Genomic DNA, 26,423 nt, shown 5'->3' with positions numbered 1-26,423 from the left:
TAGCACCTTCCATACCAGGCAACATGCTCGTAAACCTTCTCTGCACCTTCTCCAAAGTGTCCACATCCTTTTGGTAATGTGGTGACCAGAACTGTACACAGTATTCTAAATGCGGCCGAACCAATGTCTTGTACAATTTTAACATAACTTGCCAGCTCTTATACTCAATACCATGTCCAATGAAGGCAAGCATACTATATGCCTTCTTGACCACTCTATCCACCTGTACAGCAACCTTCAGGGTACAATGGACCTGCACTCCCAGATCTCTCTGCCCATCAACTTTTCCCAAGGCTCTTCCATTCATTGTATAATTCACTCTAGAATTAGACTTGCCTAAAAGCACGTCCTTTTGTTGTTCGACCCACACTCTTTGTTATGCTCCCACTTATCCGTAAAACAGAATTTATTAGTACTTTAAAGCATGTTGGAAACAGAATATTTTGCTTTTAAAAATCACACCCTGTCATATATTATCACCAACCTATCGCACTGTGGGCTCATTAAATTTAATATTATCAGTTATAAGAGACCGATACAAGGATTTTAAACTCAAAGTGCCAATCAAATTTCTATTAATTTTATTTAAAACCACTATTTTTTTCTTTTCAGCATATTTGGTTTTCAAATATTTAACACAAACCTACAATCTCACTGATTGCAATTTCACTTTCTTCATTTTTCTTCCCTCATTATTCACTTCCAAACCAACAGATGACAATCTGATTAAGTTGCAAGCTCACACGCATTACACATCTAATTGCAAGGCTACACGCAAATTATGAGGGTCAGTGCTCAGCACAGCATTCAGAATTCCTGCTACATTCTGTCCAACTCTTCTTTGTATCTGATGACACAACTCAATGCATAGCTCCTGCTAAAATATCCAGTCAGTCAGCAGCACTGTTAACACTGGTTGGATGCTGACATATCGAGATGAACAGGCAACACCAAGATGGCCTGCTGTCCATGTTGTATTTATCTTCATCAATGTCTTCCCTCATTTCTGTCTGTTGCCTGTGCTCAGCTTGTTGCAGTGCACAGTCCCTTTAAAACTAAACCATATCTACTCATGGTGCGTAATAATGGGAAATTTGTTTGTGAATTGTATGTGTGTCGCCAATTTGGCATATTCGCAACTTAGTGCAGCTCAGATACTGGCACAGTTTAGAGGAAACATTTGTCATGATCCCTGTGCCCATTTATCTGGTTGGCATGGACAGATTGGACTGAAGGGTCTGTTTCCATGCTGTACATCTCTGTGACTCCAAATTTAGCTTCCACTCCTCTTCAGATAACACCTAGAGTATTTTTAACTGATTAAACAGCCTGATAAAGAAAATAAATAGTGAGAGAAAAATGAATACAATCTGAAACAGCACCAACTACATACACTGTCAAAGCTATTAAACATGACAATCTGACCTAAAGCAAATCCTGATGCAGCATCACTACCTCATGTTACAACATGGAACTAAATGAGAGACTAGGACAGTACAAAAGATGAACAAATCTGTGTCACTGTTCTCCCTCCATTATTGTAATAGAAGCATAAAGCAAAAGGATTAATACTGACAGTAACAATATAGAGTGGCATTTGATATGGGTTCCTTCAGCATTGACAAAACGGAAAGGATGCAATCTTGTCAGCTGGGCTGAGAGAGAAAAACAATCAAGCTGAAAGATAAATAAACACATCTCTGTGCTAGAGCTCAAAAGTATGATTCAGTACAAGTTAGTATCAGAAGATCCACAGCAGATACAACACAGTCTTTTTAACCCTTTTCATTTTTTTCTGATGGATGATCTGGGAACTCCTTGCTGAATGTTTTCAATCCACCAGGGATTCATACAGAGTCACTTTAGGAAGCTCCTCTTTTTGTGTCCTGCAGCAACATTTGATTTTTTTTATCCCACTTCCACCTGTGATTACCATTGAACTTTATCACCAAAAACCTTATTTAATGGACTCGGCCGAGCACAGAAGAAAATTGTGTCAGAAGCTCCTGCACAGACATGAATTTTTCAAGATTTTTTATTCCCACATTTACATTTTAGAGTCTTTGCTGCTGGCCCCATAAATCACATGATTAATTTTCCAGAAACCAGCATTGCAAGCGTGCATGGAAATATGATCACTGGCCTAAAGCAGGGACACAAAATAAATCTAACCAATATTTCGGCAGAATGGCTACTAAGCTTGACAATTGTATTGTATAGATCATAAATAATGGAAATGGAAACAGTAAAACACATCCTTACTTTCAATCTTAATGGCAAAATCCCTTTCAGGTTTCAACATTCTGGCATTACTTTTGCATAAAACTATTATTTTGTATTTTCTATCACCATTACCTATGGCTAATCATTCTCCGAAAAGCAAGCCCTTCAAGACCAATGTACATTGAATGAACAAGTTATCAAATATTTGAATGAATAATGAGAATTCAGGATAAATAATTTGTCATCTAATCTATTGAAACAAATTATAACAAGTAATAAAATGCTGTTGCAGTTGGCAGGATTACATCAAACAAATGAGCAGACAACACTATCATGTGCTTTAGGAAAATGGCTCTAACATAATGAATCTAGAGAGAGTGCACATTCATTAATGCTTCAAATCAATTCAACAATTAAGGCTGGAGGGAAAATGTTGGCTCCCACACAAGGATAAGCATGGAAATAACTGGACACAACTTTGTCCAGCTGGCTGGCAAGCATACTTTCCAGCACCATCATATCCTCACAACATTATCCTGCAAGAGGCATCCAGAACAGAAGGGCTATTGACTTGCAAGTGGCAGGTAGCCAGTTATAGTAGTTAAGTAGCTACTTAATGAAATTAACTATCTATTATAACTAAATGACAATTGAAAACAATTACAATTTACAGAAGGTGACTGAAATCTTCCAGTCAGCCTGTAGCCCCCGCCCCCTCCACAACAGCATTGGCAGCCAGCCTGTCCAGCCGCAGATGTAACCACGAGTCACCCTGTCCAGGCCTTTTCCCTCCGTGTTGGCCAGCTTCTGTGGCATGCTTTAAATGTTGTAAGGTGGAAGTATCACATCCCTACCATTAATGGAAGGCTGTAGCTCCTGCCAGGTGCAGCTCCTCCTATTGGCCCTTCAGTATAGAGATCCCAGCCATCATCCTTGATTGATCAATGAACCCACCCTCTAGCCATTCTTTGTCCATTTGAGATAAAACAGCGCTAGGTGACTGTGTTCCTCAAAGGGCAGTATTCTGACATAAGGGTCCGGAACCATATTTGGTCTGAATAACTTAGAGCATATCTTGTTCCTAGGTGCCCTGTGATCATCTCCTATTTGATGGTGCCATTCAAATGTGTGTCACTGCCATTGTTTTCTCTATTCATATAATAGCATAGATTCTCTGTTTGAGATAGGCTTGCCTGGAATGGAGACAGTGTCCAAAAATACCTGTCCAACTTGGAATATGATGATTATGAACATGGAAATATTTGAGAGAGCAGCTATGTTACAATGTTGTGACTGAGCTTGGGGAATAGTTGTCAGCTCAACTTTAGTAGCTGGAAGATCCAGCATTGCTGTAAATGTGAAGGACTCCAGTAGAACTTTGGGACAGCTATGGTAATTTACTGATTAGCATGTCATCAAGCTAATTCTGAAAGAATGAACATCTGTACAAGGAGGGCAAAAAGACAGTCATCCCTTTCTTGGGTAGAATCATTGAAGGACCAAATATAAGAACGTGATTAAAATACCACAGGAAGGGGGGGGCAAATGTTTGATAGAAGCTGGTAAACATCCTTCAGCCAACGGACCGAGAAGCAGATGCAGAAAAAAAATTAATAATCTTACCAGGTCAGCAAAGACAGGTGATGCCATAATTACTTGCCATTATTGCAGGATATTAAGTATATCTGGCATTTAAAATTACCTTTTCCTCACAATTTCAACTCTTTTATCAATGTGCATTACACAAAGGTTCACTTTGTATTCTGAGTCTTCTTCTGGAAATGTACCTTCAGTTATAACCTGAAGTGCATTCATTACAAGTAAATCATTTCACTTGATGCAGCTGAATATTTTATATAACTGTCATCAAACTCATTAAGGGCTGCATCTTGGCACTTGCTTATTACTGCATAACAATTGAATGTACTTCTGGCTGTAAGAAAAATAAGATAGATGAGAAAGAAAATGCAAGTGGATAACCCTTCAACAGCATCACCTAATCTCATCTGGAATCTGGATAGGACCTTAAAGCAGAGCCTTAAGCTGAGGAGTTAGTAATAATGAGTCAGTAATACTTAAAAGCTGGAATCAGAAATAATCTTTTTTCTTTCTACTTTGGCATCCGCATCAAATGTAAATTGGGGTTGTTTATTTTTGGATGCAGACAGCATTACAGTGGCACACAACAACTGCAAACCAATAGTCTTTGAGTTTTGGGATCTAGATTAAAGGGGTTTGAGCTTAAACTTCCAGGTAGTTCAGGATTGTAAAAAGAAATGATTGCAACAGGGTGAAGGAAACAAAACCAATCAGAGCAGTACTTCAGATGTCACCGATGAGGATCTTGCATGGTATATGTATTGAAGTGATATTCTCACACAACAGCATATCCCATTTTAAAACATGAAAGGACAAAAGTAGCAAAAGCAATGATAGTCCAGTTAAATAGAAGATTCTTCAAATGAAACATGCCAAGTTGGAAGGAATATGACAATTCTTGTTAAAGTAACACCAATATACATTGCACAAAGAAATGTGCCAGCAAGTCGTAAAAGAGACCGACACCTTTACCACACTAATTATTGGATTTTTAAAAATTGATCCAAGGAAATGAACTAACCTAATAATAGCAATAATCTCCAGAGAAGAGATAGGAATAAATTCTGGGGCAGCCAGTAAACCCTCATTCACTGAATTAAATTTTTAAAAATATATTACCCAAAATGATTCTGAAACTCGGCATATTACTGTGACCACAAATATCCAAAGCATAATTCATATCTTTGGTGCTGATGAATATAATCTGGCAAGAACACTTGCAAATGATGAGAGATAGATTGCTACAGTAAGTATAATTCAGCACTCCTCACTCTCCTGGATCAGTATAACTACAAGAAGATGGGAAAGACAGTTCTGAAAACTACGTTCAGATATATGATAATTCTGCACACAGTATATAAAGTGCTCTTCTACAGCTATCCTGTAGCTTAATTTTTTCTTTGCCTGACAGCCCCAGCTAACCACTGAACTTTTGGAAAAGCTGTTGAGCAGATAACTGCAATTTTTTAAACATCAGCCTAGCCATGTGTTGATACTTCAAAGCAATGGGATGGATGGTCAGTTTCTTTGACCAGGTGAAAGTGAGGACTGCAAATGCTGGAGATTAAAGTCAAGAGTGTGGTTCTGGAAAAGCACAGCAGATCAGGCAGCATCCGAGGAGCAAGAGAATTGACGTTTCGGGCAAAAGCCCTTCATCAGTTTCTTTGACCAGCCCAGCTTATCATTTAGCCTTTGATCGAGTGCAACAGAAATCTTCCACTACTTCAAAAGTTACAATGTATTCAGTTCTGATGGCTTTGTTAACAAAGTTGTGCAATGAAATCCAAATGTGAATATTTGACAGAGCTCCAAATCACTAACAGATTCAATGAAACAGAACTGTTGAGACAACTGTCAGGAGGATCGAAAGGTCTGTTTTGACAGTCAGTTTTGGCTAGTTAATAGGATTATGTTTTTAAAGAGGTTTTGCATGGATACTTTGAGAGTTTCATGAGCACAAGATGATTATGCTTATTTTCAAGATGACTTCTTGTGTTCATTCATTGTATGTGGGCAGCAGTGACTGGCCCGCAATTATTGCCCAGCCCTAGTTGCCCTCCAGATGGTGATGAACTGACTTCTTGAACGGTTGCAGTTCATTTAGTGTAGGTACATCTACAATGCCATTAGTGAGAGTTTCAGTGATATTGAAGGAATGGTGATATATTTCCAGATCAGGACGATGAGCGACTTTGGAGTGGAATGAGCAAGTGGCCATGTACCTGCAGCACTTTTCCTTAAAATGGAAGTGGTCATGGGATTGGAAGGTTCTCAATAAGGAACCTTCACGAATTTCTGTAGTGCACCTTGAGGATAGTACACACTGCTATTACGGAGTGTTCATGGTGGAGGGAATGGATGCTTGTGAATGTAGTGCCAATCAAGCAGGCTGCTTTGTCCTGAATGGTGTGAAACTTCGAGTGTTGTTGGAGCTGCACCCATCCAGGCAAGTGGGGAGTATTCCATTGTACTCCTGCCTTGTGCCTTGTACATGGTGGACAGACTTTGGGGAGTCAGGTGGTGAGTTACTCATTGCAGGATTCCTAGCTTCTGACCTGCCATTGTACCATATTCATATGGCTAGTCCAGTTCAGTTTTTGGTCAAGAATAATTGCCAGGATGTTAATAGTATGGGATTCGGTGATGGTAAAGCCATTAAATGTTTAGATTTGATTAGATTCCCTACAGTGTGGAAACAGGCCCTTTCACCCAACAAGTCCACACCAACCCTCCGAAGAGCAACCCACCAAGACCCATTTTCCTACATTTACCCCTGACTAATGCACCTAACATTATGGCAATTTAGCACGGCCAATTCACATCTTTGGACTGTGGGAGGAAACCGGAGCACCCGGAGGAAACCCACACAGACAGGGGGAGAATGTGCAAACTCCACCCAGACAGTTGTCTGAGGCGGGAATCGAATCTGGGTCCCTGGCGCTGTGAGGCAGTGATTAGATTTGTCTTGTCAGAGATGGTGAACACCTATGTAGTGGGAATGTTACTTGCCACTTGTCAGCCCAGCCCAACCCAATCTGGTTATTGTCCTGGCTTTGCTGCATTTGGAGGTGGAATGCTTCAGTATCTGAGGACTCTGAAATGGTGCTGAACATTGCACAATCATTGGCAAATATGGTGGCTCAGTGGTTAGCTCTGCTACCTCACAGCACCAGGAACCCAGTTCGATTCCAGCCTTGAGCGACTGTCTGTGTGGAGTTTGCACATTCTCCCCATGTCTGCATGGGTTTCCACTGGGTGCTCCGGTTTCCACCCCAATCCAAGGTTAGGTGAATTGGTTATGCTAAATTGCCCATAGTGTTAGGTGCATTAGTCAGAGGGAAATGAGTCTGGGTGGGTTACTCTTCAGAGGGTCGGTGTGAAGTTGTTGGGCTGATTGGCCTGTTTCCATATTGTAGGGAATCTAATCTTAAAAAAACCTCCACTTCTGACCTTAAGATGGAGGGAAGGCCATTGCTGAAACAGCTATAGATGATAGCGGGGCAGCATGGTGGCTCGATGGTTAACACAACTGCTTCACAGCGCCAGGAACCCAGATTCAATTCCAGCCTCAGGCAGGTGCCTCTGTGGGCTTCCTCTGGGTGCTCCTGTTTCCTCCTATAATTCAAAGTTTCACTAGGTTGCCTTTATGCCACACTTGGTCAAATGCAGCCTTGATATCAAGAGTAGTCAATCTCACCTCACCTCTGGAGTTCAGCTGGTTTGTCCACGTTTGAACCAGGCGATAATGAGGTCAGGTACTGAGTGGTCCTGGGGGAACCCAAACTGGGTGCCCCTGAGCAGGTGCTGCTTGATAGCACTGTTGAAGACAGCTTCCATGGTAATTGGACAAGTTGAGTTTGTCCTACTTTCTGTATACAGGACATAGCTCGTCAATATTCCACATTCGAATCATTGGTGTTATTTAAGTTGTACTAGCACAGCTGGGCTGGGGAGCTCAAGCCTCCAGTACTATTGCCAGAACATTGTCAGGACTACCTTTGCAGTATCCAATGCCTTTAAATGCTTTTTGATATCATGTGGAGTGAACTGAGTGGGTTGAGGGCTGGCATCTGTGATATAAGGGAACTCTGAGGAGACAGAGATGGATCATTCAGTTGACAATTCTGAAAGAATATTGTTGCAAATACTTCTGCACTGATGTGCTGGACCCTTCCATCATTTAGGGTGGGGACATTTGTGGAGTCTCCTCCAGTGATTTGTTTCATTGTTCACACCTGAATGTATCAGGACTGCAGAACTTAGATCTGAGTCATGGGTTGTGGAATCACTTAGTTCTATCTATTGCTTGCTGCTTACATTAGTTTTGAATGGTTGGGTTTGATTGATAGTTTGAGAGTTCCAAAGAGGATTAGGCTTTTTGAAGAGTTTTCTGAGTGACTGTTTATTGATAAATCTTTGAAATTGTACAAATGTTACTTGAAGAGGGCCCATGAGTTCCATGTACAATGGATACTTTGTAAGTGGGCATGGAAAGATCTGAGCAACATTGGGATGGGTGATAAGGCAAGGACATGGAGACATAAGCGCTAGGGCTGCCCAACATTCATGTACGAAACCAGGCTGACATCTCAGTGAATGGAGACAGGCCTACCTCGGAAACTGCATGCTTCCATTTCTACCTCTGGCCTGCTTTAGGAGGTAATGTCCCAATTCCAGCCTATTCCCACCATCCTGCAATGAAAATAATGTTTCTGGGCACCGCTAGTCTGGGAAAGGAAGCAGGATTCAGACTGGTTTGCAATTCAAAACTTGAGAATGAAAATCTGAGATTGTTAGAGATTGGGGGGGATAAAGGATGACTGAAGAAAACAACACTGGTTAAGATGGTGAAGAAATTGTTTTTCACAATTCAGCAGGGTAATTCTAAAAAGACAGAATTAAGAAAACAGTGGAGAATTAACTGGGAAGGTTAAAAGGGTACTTTTGCATAGAATAGTACGTTAAAGTTTAAGCCACAACCTATTATTGAAACAGACTGCATAAATTATTTTTCAAGACAGCACAATATATACTTAGAAAAGAGGAATGTTAAAGGGTTTGGATAATGAGTGAGAGAGTAAGTTTTCATTAAATATGTGAAGAGTAAAGAGAAGATCACAGACCATTTTGATTTGCCAAATTGCCAGTTTCTGCTGGGTTGAATTCTTTGATGCTATCACAGCCATGCAATAATAACTTTTGTAACAACTGACTTGTCAACTCACAGAACGAGGAGCTAAAATTTCAACCTGAGTTCAGATGAATGGACAGCGACATGAAACAGACTATATACGAAGGTAAAAACAGAAAATGCTTGAACTACTGAGCAGATAATATCTGCCTTTATAATGGAGGGACGTTTGAAGCATGGAATTGATTAGAGCTCAGTGTTACACCACCTGGAAAATATATCCCCACTCAGAGCAAACTGTGTGGCCTATCATTGCTAATGGATGCATCAGTGTCGACAATATTACAATACAAGTTGGAAAGTTATTAAAGCTGAATATAAACTCTCTAAATGCATGAGTTCAACATGCCGTGTGGGAAAAACCGCATAACAGCAAACATGCTTAGCTTTGAATCCATTCCTCACTTGTAGATGAGAGCAACTCCCGAGGTCAAGAACTTCAATTTGAATACAACTGAAGTGGCCACAATGATAAAAACCAAGATATCCATTTTGATCAAGATGATGATTTCAGAGCTTTTCTTAATGCAAGTACTGACATGTGTTTGCTAATTTGAGATACCACCTTTCCAGTGACAAACTTTTAAAATTTGGTTTGCTTGTTTAAAAAAATAACTACAAGCTACAGAGTCTGCTCAAGAGGCCAAAACAGAATTTTCTTCTGGATGATGGGGCATAATAGCACAGTCTGAACCCTAATTGCAATACCTTCTAATATTAATGATTTCTGTTCAGCAGAGTTAACAGTGTCCAGCAGGTCTCACCATTAATTCGGATGGGTTCAATCAAATAAACTGAAGTTGGGATTTTTTTTTATCCTGTAGAGCCAATATTGCTTACAATCACTGAATTGATTTTCAAAAGCATTAGCATGAAATAACAGCCCATATCTTTATCCTTCAGATTGCTGGAGACCAGATGTACTCTCACAGCTGAGCTATAAGGGCAAGAACATAAAGGCAGCACAGTGGCTCAGTGGTTAGCATTGCTGCCTCATAGTGCCAGGGACTTGGCTTTAATTCCACCCTTGGGCAACTGTCTGTGTGGAGTTTGCACATTCTCCTGAGTCTGTGTGGGTTTCCTCCCGGTGCTCCAGTTTCCTCCCATAGTCCAAAGATGCTTGGGTTTGTTGGATTGGCTATGCTAAATTGTCCATAGTGTCCAAGGATGTGTAGGTTTGGTGGATTAGCCATAGGAAATGCAGGGTAACAGGGACAGGGTGGGGATGGCATGCTGTTAAGTGGATTAGCCACAGGGAATGTGGTGGGATGTTCTTCAGAGGGTCAGTGTGGATTCGATGGGCCAAATAGCCTGCTTCCACATTGTAGGGATTCTGTGTTTTTACAGGATACCCTTGCATCCCAATGTACTGATTATAAAGTAATTGCCTGAGAAGTTTAAACATTTAGTGAGCAAATATCCTGTGTTTGGGCCCCAAACAAGTCTCCAACTTTGAGTTAGTGTCAGAGAAATTTGGGGCATTTTGACCACCGCACAAGTTTTGACACCCATTCACCCTGGGCATCTGACAACCTCCTAGACACTCACCCACCTCCTTGATACTTGAGCCCAACACCCAAGCACAGTACAACCCAGATGCCTGACTGTCCCATTTGACACGTAGCTGCCAGTTTCCCACACCTGGTTCACCCCACACTTCCACTTACTTAACTGTCTCCACACTACTCACTCCCCACCTCACCCACCCAGTACTATTCTGCCCCTCATCCAAGTACCTGCCACCTACACACACCCACCTTCCACCCTACCCCCACATTCACAAGTGGTACACTCTTACCTATTTGTTACCTTGCCACACTATCCCCTTATCCACCTGCATGCTACTTCCTCAACCAGCTACCTGCCACCCCACTCCACACCCATTTGCCTCACAGTTACCTTCTCTCCTTGAAAAAAAAAGGCTTTGCTCGTTTAAATGGATTACTGCAGCTATTGCTGCAAAACAAGGGCATGATTTGGCCTCCAGTGCTAATCACACAGTGTGCTGGAAGGCTCCCTGAACAGGTCCAAATCAGATGTTCAGGAGGTGCCAACCACAGTGGCATTGTAACTAGATTAAGAATCCCAATGGTGCAGGTGAATGTTGCAGAGACGCGTTCAAATCCCACCACAGCAGATCGTGAAGTTGTCTTTTATTCATTAATCGGGCTAATAGTGAGCCTGAAACCATGCTCAATTGTTGTAAAAACCAATCTGGTTCACTAATATCATTAAGGGAAGGAAATCTTTACCTGGTCTGGCCTACATGTGACCCCAGACCCACAGCAATGTGGTTGACTATTAACTGTCCTGTGAAATGGCTGACCACTTATGACAGCCTCTCCCTAGCTCACCTCTAACCCTCTAAGTTGATGATTAAGTGTCCTTCCAAAGTGAACACCATTTGGAGAATGCAGTGAGTGGCAGGTGCACAGAATTGACTCTGCTTGGGACTTCAATGCCCATTACTAATCTCCATGGCTCGGTAGTACAAATACCAACTGAGCTGGCCAAGATCTAAAAGGTATTGATTGAATCTGCAGCAGGTGGTGAGGGAATCAACAAGAGGGAAAAGAGGCCATTGCCTTGTCTTCACCAATCTACCTACAGCAGATACCAGTACACTATCAGTAGAATGATGACTGCACAGTCCTTGTAGAGATGAAGACCTCCTTTACATTGAGGATATCATGCATTGTGTTGTGCAGCACTGTCACCGTGCTGAAGTGCAGAGGTTTCAAACAGATTTAACAACTTAGACTGGGCATTCATAGGTCACTGTGGGTCACGTGATGATACTATGGCTTTAAGAGGTATATTTTATTCTGTTCTTTTTTGTGAAGAGAGGTTGACTTAGAGGCACTGAGCAGTCTGCATCAAGCCAATAAAGTAAACAGCTTGTGAGGCCTTGATTTTTTTTTTTAAGTAAAGTTGGGAACAATAGAAGCTCCCTGAATGAGTGGGGTCAAGCTCCTGCAGAACCAGGAAGTTTAGTTTAGCTTTCGGTCGCTGTTCGGTTGTGAAAGCTGCTACATCTCTCCCTCTCTTCATTACAGCTAAAAGCTTGGACTCTCTTCCTGCTACTAGAAATGTGTGAGAGATAATCGATCTCATTTGCCTTTTGCCAAGGGCATGTTTATGGGATGTTACTATATTGGAAAAGTTACTGTTTAGTACTTAAATTATCTATCATTTTATTGTTTTCTAATATTCCAGTCCTTATGTTTCTATTTTAATTATAGTCTCTGAATAAAGTGTATTTTGCTTCAAGCTTGATTGTTTGATGAATCAAATTCCATCTGGAATACAATGCCTAGCATTTGTCTTTAAAATAAGAAAACGTTAAGGTCTAGGCTACTCCTTGACAGGTTTTGACGGGGTTTGATCTGGTCCATAATAATCATCATTAGCAGCAGGTTCGTATTCAATCACAATCTGCAACTTCATGGTGCAGAATATATTCCATTACCATTAAGCCAGGAGATCAACTCTGATTCAATGAAGACTGCAGCAGGATATGCCAGAAGCAGCATCAGGCATACTTAAAAATGGTGTGATAACATGGTGAAGCTGCAACATAGGACTAACTTGCACCAGCAATGAATAGAACAAAGGAATCCCACAGCCAATGGATCAAATCTAAGCTTCGCAGTCCTACCATATCTTGTTATGAATGGTGACAGACAACTCAACAAAGAGAATGGCTCCACAAACATCTCCATCCTCAATTGTTAGAGTGTATTAGTTAAAAAGAGAAGGCTGAGGTTTTGCATCCATATTCAGGCAGAATGGACAATCCAGCTCAACCTCTTCCTGAGGTCCCCACCATCACAGGTGCCAGTCTTCAACCAATTTTATTCACTTCACTTTATAACAAGAAACAAGGGACAGCATGGCGGCTCAGTGGTTAGCACTGTTGCCTCACAGCGCCAAAGACCCGGGTTCAATTTAAGTCTATTCAGCACGACCAATTCACCTGATCTGCACATCTTTGGACTGTGGGAGGAAACCGGAGCTCCTGGAGGAAACCCAAGCAGACACGAGGAGAATGTGTAAACTCCACACAGACAGTCGCCTGAGATAGGTATCGAACCCGGGTCCCTGTTGATGTGAGGCAGCTCAACAATAATCTGCTTACTGACACTTAGCTTGGGTCCTGCAGAGCCTCAGTTCCTGACCTCATGATAGCCTTGGTCCAAACTGGACAAAAGAGTTAAACTCAAGACAGGAAGTAGCATTTAACTGAGAGTGGAATCAAGGAATCCTGAGCATCTGCCACCTTTGGTCCTTCTAGATTGCTTGATCTCATGTGTAATCATTCTCACTTCATGCCTGGAGTTCATGCTTGCGTTTGTGTTGTGCTGTAATGATCTCAGGAGCTGAGTGGCTCTGGTGGAATGCAAACTGAGCATTAGTGTGCAGATTATTGCTTAGCGAGAGCTGCTTGAAACACATGCCCTTCCACAACTGGTCTCCTCTAAATTGGGGAGAGGGGACGCCAACTTGTGAAATGTTTCAGAGAACATCTCTGGTACACACTCACTAAACAACCTCACCACCTTGTGCCGAATACTTCAACTCCCCTCCCGATCCACCAAGGACATGCAAGCCCTGAGCCTGCTCGACCCCCAATTCCTAGTCACTCAATGCCTGGAGGAAGAACGCCTCATCTTCCTTGGGACCCTCCAATCACACAGGATCAATGTTGATTTCACCGATTTCCTCATCTCCCCTCTCCCCACCTTATCCCAGATCCAACCCTCCAAATCGGCACTGCCCTCTTGAACTGTCCTATCTGTCCATCTTCCTTCCCACCTATCTGCTCCACCCTCCTCTCCGACCTATCACCAACCCCCCGCCTTCATCTACTTATCACATTTGCAGCTACCTTCCAGACCCAGCCCCCACCTATTTATCTCTCAGCCCCCTTGGCCTCACCCATCATTCCTGATGAAGAGCTCATGCTCAAAACGTCGACTCTCCTGCTCCTCAGATGCTCCCTGACCAGCTGTGCTTTTCCAGCACCACACTATTCGACTATGCCCTTCCATAACTTTGGTGATGACCAAAATGATGAATGGAACTGCCAAAGCTCTCTGAGGGGCTATCCAAAAAGTGTGTGGAGTTTTAAAACAAAATGTATTGTAGCATGCCTTTGACATAAGCCATAATCGTGCTGCAAGACTGACTTCCTGAGCTAAAAATATTTCAATGGAATATCTGTGAAGTGAGCATTGTGATGGACAGCTCTCACTGTTTATAGAATGGAACTTTTTTTTAAACAAGGGATTAGCACTTCAGTGAAATATTGGTTTTTGTAAGGGATTAATCGAACAAATATCAACAAGTGTTTTTTGCATAAATGAGTGTTTTCTTTCAATTCTCAAAACATCAATAGATGCATAACTTTATTTATTATCAGCATGCCTCCTGAGGTTTGCCAACAGTGGATATTAGGTGGTTGACATGGAGAGGGAAGGGTGAAGGGTGGAGGTGGTTGTGAGTTGGCATAAGGGATCATGGGGCTTATTTGGGGCAAAGGAGTTATGTGGGGTCAAAGGAGATGAATAAATGGACATAAGGCCACGTGGAGCATAAGGAAAGTCAAGGGGATGGATACAGGACATAGGTTGGCACATAGCCAAGAAAGGTCATGGGCTAGGTACAAGGCTTGATAGGTTGATATTGAGGGCATAGAAACCATGGTAGTAAACACAATGAATTAGATGACACAGGTTAGCATGGATGGGACAAGATCAGTAAAGGGAGTAAGAGAAAGAGGGATGTTTTAAGCTTCAATAATTTTTAGACTTTGAATAGTGCCTGAGCCCCCATGCAACCTTTCCACATACAGCCTGCCCTGGGAACCATCAGCCTCCTCTGCTTTTCCCAGGTCATCTGGCCAGACTCTCAATTCCTGATGAAGGACTTATGCCCGAAACGTCAATTCTCCTGCTCCTCAGATGCTGCCTGACCTGCTGTGATTTCCCAGCCACACATTCTCGACTCTGATCTTCAGCGTCCGCAGTCCTCACTTTCTCCTAGACTCTCAATGCAACCAAACACTCAGGACAAAAACTGAAAAGTATGTGTTACCACTTTTAAAATTCCTGTTTGTAGAGCTGGGATTTCTCTTCCTCTATGCTCCAGGTCTGGGAACAAAATCTGGGCCTCCTTGTGAGTGGAGAGAGTAATATTACAATTAATTGCTGATATTATTTACATAACTTCAGCTGAAGGCAACAGTGAAAATAGGTCAATGCTATATGTTTGATTCTATGTAATGTTAACACAACACAGATATTGTGGCTAAATTTCATGAGGGTTAATGTCTTTTCATTCACAGCAAGGGTAGCCTATAGGGTCCTAACAAACTAGATATTATTTCCAATCTGGGATGATTCAAAGCATTAGTGCCCAGATAACTAATGTAATGGATATTAATCAACATAGTTTATATTCTTCTACAGCTTGTGTTAAAGAGGCTATGTTTATTTTTCTGTTAAAAATCACAACGCCAGGTTATAGTCCAACAGGTTTAATTGAAAGCACTAGCTTTCGGAGTGCCGCTCCTTCATCAGATGGTTGTGAAGGAGCAGCGCTCTGAAAGCTTGTGTGCTTCCAATTAAACCTGTTGGATTATAACCTGGTGTTGCGAGATTTTTATCTTTACTTTTCTGGATCTTCTTATTTTATCCTCATTTTAATTGTAGCATTAGATTTATTTATGGTGAAACATAATTGATTTCATTACACGATGAAGAATCAATATTTTTCATGATGTGCCTTTTGATTGTCAGTTGGTTTCTCAACTGCTGGACTGCAGCAATTACATTTGTTAATTAAACTGAATGAGGCTGTCATTCAGATATTGACAAACCTACTGATGAGTGGCTTTGAATCTATAACATGGCTAAGATTATGCTTCTTGCATTCAGCTGTGACCTCCATATAAAAACATGTCGAGGGGGTGGGAAGTGCAGAAGTAATTCATTACATTATTAATTCTGTATACTGCATGTTTACTTGTTGAATTATTTTTCCTTATTGTTACGCAAGTTGAGAAAATAAAAAACATTTACGAAATGAATTGAAAGAGTTAATGAGAGAACCCTCAGTTGATAATTGTTGAATGATGAACTACTTATCTGCCTTCACTGCATTTTATCCTTATTTCAATATTCTTGTGATGTATCAACTTCTGGCAAGGCTGTATTTCTTGCCTATTCCTAGTTTACCTAGGGATAACACCTTGGGCTGCACATATCCCTGAAGATATAATCAAAAGACTTGCAACTCTATTGCCATTGAATCTCCCATTTATCCCCAACTCAGTTATTTTTATAACTATGCAAAATGTTTAATGAAAATTATAAAAATACATACTTTAAAACAGTGGTCCACATGGGCACCAACGACATAGGTAGGAAGAGAGATGGGGATCAAAGGCAGAAATTCAGGGAGCTAAGGTGGGAGCTTAGAGCTAGAACAAACAGAGTTGTTATCTCTGGTTTGTTACCTGTGCCACATGCTAATGAAGTGAGGAATAGAGAGAGAGAGGAGTTGAATACGTGGTTACGGGGATGATGCAGTCGGGAATTCCTGGATAATTGGGGCTCTTTCTGGGGTAGGTGGGACCTCTACAAACAGGATGGTCCTCACCTGAACCAGAGAGGTGCCAATTATTGGGGGGTGGGGGTGGGGGGATTTCCTAATGCTCTTCAGGAGGGTTTAAACTAATTCAGCAGAGGGATGTGAACCTAAATGGTAGTTCCAGCATACAGGAGGTTGAAAGTAGTGAGGTCAGAAATAAGGTTGCAAGGTCGCAAGAAGGCACCGGCAAGCAAGACGTTGGTTTGAAGTGTGTCTACTTCAATGCCAGGAGCATCCAGGATAAGAACAAAGAACAAAGGAAATTTACAGCCCAGGAATAGGTCCTTCGGCCCTCCAAGCCTGAGCTGATCCAAATCCACTTTCTAAACCTATCATCCAATTCCTAAGCATTTGTATCCCTCTGCTCCCCACCTACTCATGCATTTGTCCAGATGCACCTTAAATGAGTCTACCGTGCCTGCCTCTACTACCTCTGCCGGCAGCGCATTCCAGGCACCTAACACCCTCTGTGTAAAGTACTTGCCGTGCATATCCTCCTTAAACCTTTCACCTCTCACCTTGATTGCGTGATCTCTCGTTATTGAATCCCTCGCTCTGGGGAAAAAGCTTCTCTATCTACCCTGTCTATACTCTTCATGATTTTATAAACCTCAATCAGGTCCCCCCTCAATCTCCTTTTTTGCTAATGAAAACAATCCTAACCTACTCAATCTCTCTTTATAGCTAGCACCTTCCATACCAGGCAACATCCTCGTAAACCTTCTCTGCACCCTCTCCAAAGTGTCCACATCCTTTTGGTAATATGACCAGAACTGTACACTTTATTCTAAATGCAGCCAAACCAAAGTCTTGTCCAACTTTAATATGACCTGCCAGCTCTTATACTCAATACCCCGTTTGAAAAAGGCAAGCATACCATATGCCTTCTTGACCACTCTATCCACCTGTGCAGCCACCTTCAGGGTACAATGGACCTGAACTCTCAGATCTCTCTGCTCATCAACTTTTCCCAAGGCTCTTCCGTTTACAGTATATTTTGCTCGAGAATCAGACTTCCCAAAATGCCTCACATTTTCCTGGATTGAACTCCATCTGCCACTTCTTTGCCCAACTCTCTAGTCTATCTATATTCTCCTGTATTCTTTGACAGTTCCCTATGCTTTCTGCTACTTCACCAATCTTCATGTCATCTGCAAACTTACTGACCATACTAACAATGCCTTCTTCCAGATCATTTATGTATATTAAAAACAACAGCAGCCCCAACACTGACCCCTGTGGAACACCACTGGTCACCTTTCTCCATTTCGAGAAACTCCCTTCAACTACTACTCTCTGTCTCCTGTTCCTCAACCAGTTCTTTATCCACCTAGCTAGAACACTCTCCACACCATGTGACTTCACTTTCTCCCTTAGTCTACCATGGGAAACCTTGTCAAATGCCTTACTAAAGTCCATGTATATGACATCTACAGCCCTTCCTTCATCTATCAACTTGGTCACTTCATCAAAGAACTCTATTAAGTTGATAAGGCACGATCTATCCCACACAAAACAATGTTGCCTATCACTGATAAGCCCATTCTTTTCCAGATATAAATAGATTTTATCCCTCAGTAGCTTCTCCAGCAACTTTCCCACGAATAATGTCAGGCTCACTGGTCTGTAGTTTCCTGGAATATCCCTACTACCCTTCTTGTACAGCGGGGACAATATGAGCCAGTCCTCCAGCACCTCACCTGTGTTTAAGGATGCCACAAAGATATCCGTCAGGGCCCCAGCTATTTCCTTTCTCGCCTCCCTCAACAACCTGGGATAGATGCCATCCGGTCCTGGAGATTTGTCCACCTTAATATCAGTTAGCCTACCCAACACATCTTCCGCCTCCTTATGTCAACATGATCCAGAGTAAACAAACTTCTATCTTTAATTTCAGCATTCATCACTTCCCATTCCTCAGTGAACACTGATGCAAAGTAATCATTGAGAATCCCACCCTTTTTCTCAGCTTTGACACACAACCTTCCTTCCTTATCTTGGCTCTTTTTAGCTCTCTCTTTAGGTCTTTCCTGGCTAACTTGTAACTTTCAAGAGCCCTAACTGAGCCTTCAGTCTTATCCTAACATAAGCCTTCTTCTTTCTCTTGACAAAGCTTCAACTTCTTTAGTAAACCACACCTCCTGCAGGGAGGAAGTTATCAATAAGGTGGGTGAACCTGCAGCATGAGTTGGTACTTGGGATTTCAATGCTGTGATCATTTCAGAGACATGGCTAGAGGAGGGATAGGAATGGTTGTTGCAGATTCTGGGATTTAGATGTTTCAGTAAGAACAGAGAAAATGGTAAAGGGGATGTGTGGCATTGTTAGTCAAGGACAGTATTATGGTGGCAGAAAGGACATTTGAGGTTTCGTCTACTGAGGTAGTATGGGCTGAAGTTAGAAACAGAAAAGGAAAGATCACCCTGTTGGGAGTTTTCTATAGGTCTTCAAATAGTTCCAGAGATGTAGAGGAAAGGATCGCAAAGATGATCCTCGATAGGAGCGAGAGTGACAGGGTAGTTGTTATGGGGGACTTAAACTTTCCAAATATTGACTGGGAATTCTATAGTTCAAGTACTTTGGATGGGTCAGTTTTTATCCAATGTGTGCAGGAGGATTTCCTGACACAGTATGTAGACAGGACAACAAGAGGGGAGACCACATTGGGTTTGGTACTGGGTAATGAACCCGGCCAGGTGTTAGATTTGGAGGTAGGTGAACAGTTTGGTGATAGTGACCACAATTCGGTTATGTTTTCTTTAGCAATGGAAAGGGATAGGTATATAATGCAGGGCAAGAGTTAAAGCTGGGGGAAAGGCAATTATGATGTGATTAGGCAAGATTTAGGATGCATAGGCTGGGGAAGAAAACTACAGGGAATGGGTACAATTGAAACATGGAGCTTATTCAAGGAACAGCTACTGCGGGGCCTTGATAAGAATGTACCTGTCAGGCTGGGAGGAAGTTGTCTAGCACAGGCACCGTGGTTTACGAAAGAAGTTGTCAAGAGAAAGAAAAAGGCTTATGTTAGGATGAGAAGTGAAGGCTCAGTTAGGGCATTTGAGAATTACAGGTTAGCCAGGAAAGACCTAAAGAGAGAGCTAAGAAGGAGCCAGGAGGGGACATGAAAGTCATTGGCAGATAGGATCAAGGAAAACCCTAAGGCTTTCTTTCAGTATGTCCAGAATAAAAGAATGATTAGAGTAAGTTTAGGGCCAATCAAGGAGAGTTGTGGGAAGTTGTGTGTGGATTCACAGAAAATATGGGAAGTGCTAAATGATTTTTTTTAATCAGCATTCACACTGGAAAAAGACAATGTGGTTGAGGAGAATACTGAGACACAGGCTACTAGACTGGATGGGATAGAGGTTCACAAGGAAGAGGCATTAGAAATCCTGCAGAGTGTGGAAATAGATAAGTCCCCTGGGCCAGATGGGATTTAGTTTAGGATTCTCTGGGAAGCCAGGGAGGAGAGTGCCGAGCCTTTGGCTTTGATCTTTATATCATCATTGTCTACAGGAATAGTGCCAGAAGACTGGAGGATAGAAAATATTGTTCCCTTGTTCAACAGGGAGTGTAAAGACAACCCTGCTAACTATAGACTAGTGAGCCTTACTTCAGTTGTGGGTAAAGTGTTGGAAAGGGTTATAAGAGATAGGATTTATAATCATTGAGAGTAATAAGTTGATTAGAGATAGTCAACACAGTTTTGTGAAGGGTGGGTCGTGCTTCACAACCTTATTGAGTTCTTTGAGAAGGTGACCAAACAAGTGGATGAGGGTAAAGCAATTGATGTGGTGTATCTGGATTTCAGTAAGGTGTGAGATAAGGTTCCCCATGGTAGGCTATAGCACAAAATGAGGAAGCATGAGATTGAGGGTGATTTAGCCATTTGGATTAGAAATTGGCTAGCTGAAAGAAGACAGAGGGTAGTAGTTGATGGGAAATGTTCATCCTGGAGTTCAGTAACGAGTGGTGCACCGCAAGGATCTGTTTTGTGTCCACTGCTTTTGTCATTCTTATAAATGACCTAGATGAGGGCAAAAAAGGATGGGTTAGTAAATTTGTGGATGACACTAAGGTCGGTGGAGTTGTGGATACTGCCAAGGGATGTTATTAGTTACAGAGGGACATAGATAAGCTGCGGAGCTGAGCTGAGAGGTAGCAAATGGAGTTTAATGCAGAAAAGTGTGAGATGATTCACTTTGGAAGGAGTAACAGGAATACAGAGTACTGGGCTAATGGCAAGATTCTTGGTAGTGTAGATGAGCAAACAGATCTCAGTGTCCATGTACATAGATCCTTGAAAGTTGTCACCCAGGTTGATAGGGCTGTTAAGGCATACGGTGTGTGTTCGCTTTTATTGGTAGAGGGATTGAGTTTCGGAACCACGAGATCATGCTGCAGCTGTACAAAACTCTGGTACGGCTGCACTTGGAGATTTACGTACAGTTCTGATCACCGCATTATAGAAAGGATGCGGAAGCTTTGGAAAGGGTTCATAGATTTACTAGGAGGTTGCCCATTATGGAAGGAAGGTCTTATGAGGGAAGGCTGAGGGAACGAAGGCTGTCTTTGTTAGAGAGAAGAAGGTTGAGAGGTGACCTAATTGTGACATATAAGATAATCAGAGGGTTAGATAGGGTGGACAGTGAGAGCCTTTTTCCTTGGATGGTGATGTCTAGCACGAGGGGACATAGCTTTAAATTGAGGGGTGATAGATATAGGACAGATGTCAGAGGTAGTTACTTTTCTCAGAGAGTAGTAAGGGCATTGAATGGCCTGCCTACAACAGTAGTAGACTCGCCATTTAAGGGCATTTAACTGGTCATTGAATATACAAATGGATGAAAATGGAATAGTGCAGTTTAGATAGGTTCAGATTGGTTTCACAGGTCAGCACAGCATCAAGGACTGAAGGTCCTGTACTCGCTGTAATGTTCTATGTTCTAAAAGAAATCACATGACTTTTCTTTGGATGGCTGATGCCTATATCCAGGAAAATAATTGTTAGAGTCTCCAGGATGATCCTGGAGGACTGGTAACACTATGTTGCCCCAAGGTGGTAAAGGGGTGGGCCAATTGCTTGAACTGCTACAGTCCTTGTAGCATAGTGATCTCACAATGATGTTCGGTCACAAATGCCAAGATATTGACCAAGTAGTGAGGAAGGAACTTACTATTCCAACAGGAGAAGTATACTCTATCAAGGAATAATCCCAATATAATAATAAAGAAGTACTGTTGTTCTCCTGCACTGAAATTGATGTATCTCAATAATCTACTAATACATCTACTCATCATTGCATCACCTCTCTACACACATGATATTGTTACAGACCAGGCCAGACTTCCTCAAAACTATTCAAGAAAGTAGTCTGGACTCTAACTTTGCTAGTTGCTTTAAGCAGGTGTAGGGTGGATATTCAAGGAGTGATGCAGCTGGCCCAATCACTTAGTTTGAAACAAAACAAAATTTACTTGCAATATTACCGAATGAAACATAAACAAAAGAACATAGGCTAAGTTATTCTATGTTCTATCTGAAAACCCAAGAGACTATCCGACTTAATGATGCTGTTCTAAATTCCTGCAACAATCCCCATAAACACCCCTTGACAAAAAAGGTAAAATCAAACACAGGGTCTTACAGGAAAGAGAGAGATGGTAGAGGGATTCAGCATGGAGCACCCTCTTCTATGTGACTGTTTCTTGGACTAGCAGCCTCAAAACTGACTGACTGCTTGCAGTGAACAGCCAGACTACTAAAACCCAACAAAACCAAACCAAAGGAAAGCTGAGCTGGGAGAACTGGCCACTCCCCTTTCATTGTACATGTGTTTTTTTTAAAACTTGAAAGCATTTTGCCTGGGGCAATATCTTTTAGCTGTTATCAAACTAGCCCTAAAACCCTTAAAACCTGGACTTTTCAGAATCACTGCCTTTACAACCTCTGGAAAAAAATGCCAAGGACAGCATAATCTTGTTCAAGGAGCAGCATCATCACAATATTAATCACTGAAACAGCAGTTAATTATTTTGGGACATTTCAAAGCACTTCACACCCAATGGAGCATTTGTGAAGTGCAGTCACTGTGGTGATGCAGGAAATGCCAATTTTCACACTGTAAACTTCACAAAAAAAAAGTGAAAATGACCAAATAATCTGATTTACCAATGTTAATTAAAGGATCACTTCTGGCAAGGACACTAGTGATAACATCTTTGAAATAATGCAATGGGATATTTTTATATATACCTGAGAGGGCAGGTCTAAAATGTTTTCATATTCGTTCTTGAGATGTAGCATCGCTGGCTGGGCCAACATTTATTGCCCATCCCTAGTTGCCATTGAAAAGGTGGTGGTGAACTGCCTTCTTGAACTGCTGCAGTTGATTTGCTGTCGGTAGACCTACAATGCCATTAGGGAGGAAGTTCCAGGATTCGCCCCAGCGACACGAAAGAAATGGCAATATATTTCCAGATCAGGATGATGAGTGGCTTGGAGGGAACCTTGAAGGTTGTGCTCCCATGTATCTACTGTCCTTGTCCTTCTAGATGGAAGTGGTATTAGTTTATATGGTGCTGTCTGAGGAGTCTTGATGAATGTTTGCATTACATCTTATAGATGGCACATACTGCTGCCACTGAGCATCAACGGTGAATGGGGTGATATGCTACCAATCAAGCCGGCTGGTTTGTGCTGGATGATGGAAAACAATGTTGTTGGAACTGTACCCATTCAGACAAGTTCTCATAAGTTCTTATGCAAAAGCAACTCTGACAATGCAATGCTCCTTCAATGCTACAGAGTCAGGCTTGATTTTGTGCTCAAGTATTCAGGATGTTGTGACTCAAAGATGAGCATAACATAGTTTGAACCTTGGCTAACAAATCTGTAACCAGTTCCTTGTTTCTCTCACCACTATCAATATTGTCCCCCAAAAAAATCTTCTCCAAGTCAGCATCAACTGCTGTCTCTAGACAGAGCAGACGTTGGGAAGATGTTTCTTTTGGCAGGAGGAACTTGGATAAGGCCACAGCCTTAGAGTAAAGGAAAGACACTTTATAATCTAGATAAGGGGAAATTTCTTCAGCCAGAGAGTGGTGAATGTGTGGAATTCACTGCCATAGAAGGCTGTAGAAGCCAGATCATTCAGTATATTTAAAACAGAGATTGATAAGTTCTTGCTTGCCAAGGGGATCAAAGGTTGCAGGGAAAAAGGAGGGAAATGGAGTTGAAAAATCTATCAGCCATGATTGAATGGTGGGACAGACTTAATGTGCCAAATGGTCTAATTTCTGCTCTTATGTCTTATGGTCAAACTCTAAAATGCCTGCCTTTTTTGCCCTCCATTCACCACAATATCTGTCATTGTAGATTGGCTCAACAAATCTTTCATCTCAACTAAGGATGCCTTTGTACTTAATTAAACCTTCACCTTTCTCATTTCAATTATTCCCAATTTTATGGCTTCACAATAGATTTCCTAAAAATGATTATGCTTATTAGCAGACAAAGGCACATATTTGTCACTGATCCTAAAACTAAACTTCCCCAACCCTGTTTCTCCATTTCATTTTTCAGAACACACTAAGACCTGGTATAAAATATTGCTGTTCAATGACAGTCAAATCACCCCGATAGATCTGAATTATATTGCTGAGACAACTTAACAGAGTTCCTCCTTACTCAATAAAAGTGATAATTGAAGCCGGTAATTATTCAGCCCTAAACTCATTATAAGCATTGAAACACAGTATATTAACTAGATGAGGTTCAAAAACATTAAAATTCTTTCTATCTTACCAGATAATTATACCAACTCACAGTTGACATCAGTTTCTGATCTTTATTTCCTGTTGCACTTCCATTTGATCATCACTACATTTAGCAAAACAGATGAATACTCTGGAAGAGAAAACTGATTTCATTGCAGTAAATAAAGCTACTGCTGTTTCCAGTCTTCATCAGGAAGATCTAATAGAATAAATAAAGCAAAGATCTGTGGATGGCAGAGATGTGAAATAAGGAGCAGAAATTGCCAAAGAAATTTCAGCATGTCTAGGAGATCCTGTGAAGAGATAACCCCTAACGCTAATGCTTCTTCCTCTGAAGAGGAGCCACTGGACTAGAAATATTAACTCTATTTCACTCTCTCCAGAAGCTGCCAGACCTGCTGAGTAATTGCTGATTTTTGCTTGTTTCAGGACTAGTAAACAATGGACTCAAGAGTTTATTGTATGAGAAATAATTTCATTTCAGGGATATTACTGATGTAAAGTTCAAATGTCAGCGAAAGGCTTCTTGTAAATGGAATCAAAGCTTAATATGCTGATTACTGCATTTATCAATCACAGTGCAAGGATTTTCAGGGATCCTTGATGCAGTGATTATAACAAGATCAGCCAGGTGGACACTGTAGACTGAGGTACCAGATTGGGTCTATTAATCTGGTCCAATCAGGGAGCCCAGGTTGACACACATAAGCAGGAGCGCCAGAGGTTTTGTTTACTGAGAGCTGGCTCTGAGGGAGCTGGGATCAGTGTCAAGTACTGTGCACATACAAATAAAAGGGTAGCCTTGTGGCGGCCTCTGTGGAGTTATTTCATTTTTTTAAAAATTCAGTATTGCCTTAATTACACTTGCATATTTCTATTGTGAAGTACCAATTTGTCATGCCAAATCATAACTTTTTAAAAACTGACTTTTTTTCATTTGACTAAGCAGAGAAAGCATCATAGAATTAGTTTCATTTCAGAAGGACTGGAGTCTGATCACACATATTAATCTAATATTGCCATAGAAATAGTCCTTAAATTGATGGAAGGTTTTGTTGATGGTCATCCTGCCAAACATGTTTATTATCAATTTTCACTGCAACTTATGTAATGCTTACACAGTATGAGATAATATCAACACTGTAAAGTGCAGGTTATTGACTCAAATAGACATTCAACATTTTATTTGCTTGAGAAATAGCTATCTTTATTAAAGAAATGATGGCATCAACCTTTGGCAGAAGTGAGGAGTCTCATTCTATAGGGTTTTAGTGACAGTGTTTCCTGTAATCTTCATCTTGTAATAGCTTTTTGCTCTGTACATTGCTGGTAGTGTGAAGTGATAATGGCAAACCAAGGACGATAAAGCATCTGGGACCTTAGTTAGCAATGGGTGCAACAATATTAACTACTTGAAAAACAAATAGGAATGATGGAGAAGGAGGGAGGGAGACTTAGTCATATCAGATACAGAGAAAGTAAGTTTGGGTAAAGACAGAAAAGAGAAAAAAAAAGACAAAAAAAAAGTATGGAAAAGCTAAGAATATGAATGCTATTACTTACACTGAGGGGGCTTGACAGAGCAGATGATAAGAGGATATGTCCCCTCATGGGGGAAATACTGAACTATGCAACACTGTTTAAAAATAAGAGATTAAAAGGAATATCTTAGAGAACTGTTTGTCTTTAGATTCTTAACCCCAGACAACAATAGAGCTGTCATTGAATATAGTCAGGCCTGAGTTAGAGAGATTTTAATCTACAAGAGAACGCTGGGCAGACAGGAAAGTGGAATTAAAGCCACAATCAGTGATGATCTTGTTGAACGGTACAGGAAGCTGAGGGTGGGGGCACAAATGACCTATTCTTGATCCTATTTTTTAAGTTCTTAGATTTTTCAAATCTGTAAGATCAATTTCCTACAGAAATAAGACCAACAGTTAAACTGTTCTCTTTATGGTCCCCAAGAGATTTA

The 26,423-nt window shown here is 41.3% G+C and overlaps 1 protein-coding gene across 4 annotated transcripts in view; it reads right to left on the bottom strand.

Annotated features, from left to right (window-relative positions):
- Positions 1 to 26,423, bottom strand: part of tmem117 (transmembrane protein 117) — a 471,225-nt gene that overhangs the window by 5,826 nt on the left and 438,976 nt on the right. The window lies entirely within an intron of this gene.

The sequence above is a fragment of the Chiloscyllium plagiosum genome, unplaced genomic scaffold (assembly GCF_037043375.1).
Source record: "Chiloscyllium plagiosum isolate Xiang-an unplaced genomic scaffold, Cpla_swu_hap1 HiC_scaffold_19, whole genome shotgun sequence".
NCBI lineage: Eukaryota > Metazoa > Chordata > Chondrichthyes > Orectolobiformes > Hemiscylliidae > Chiloscyllium > Chiloscyllium plagiosum.
The sequence above is the reverse complement of the archived record's forward strand: the minus strand, read 5'-3'. Positions and strand labels throughout refer to the sequence as shown.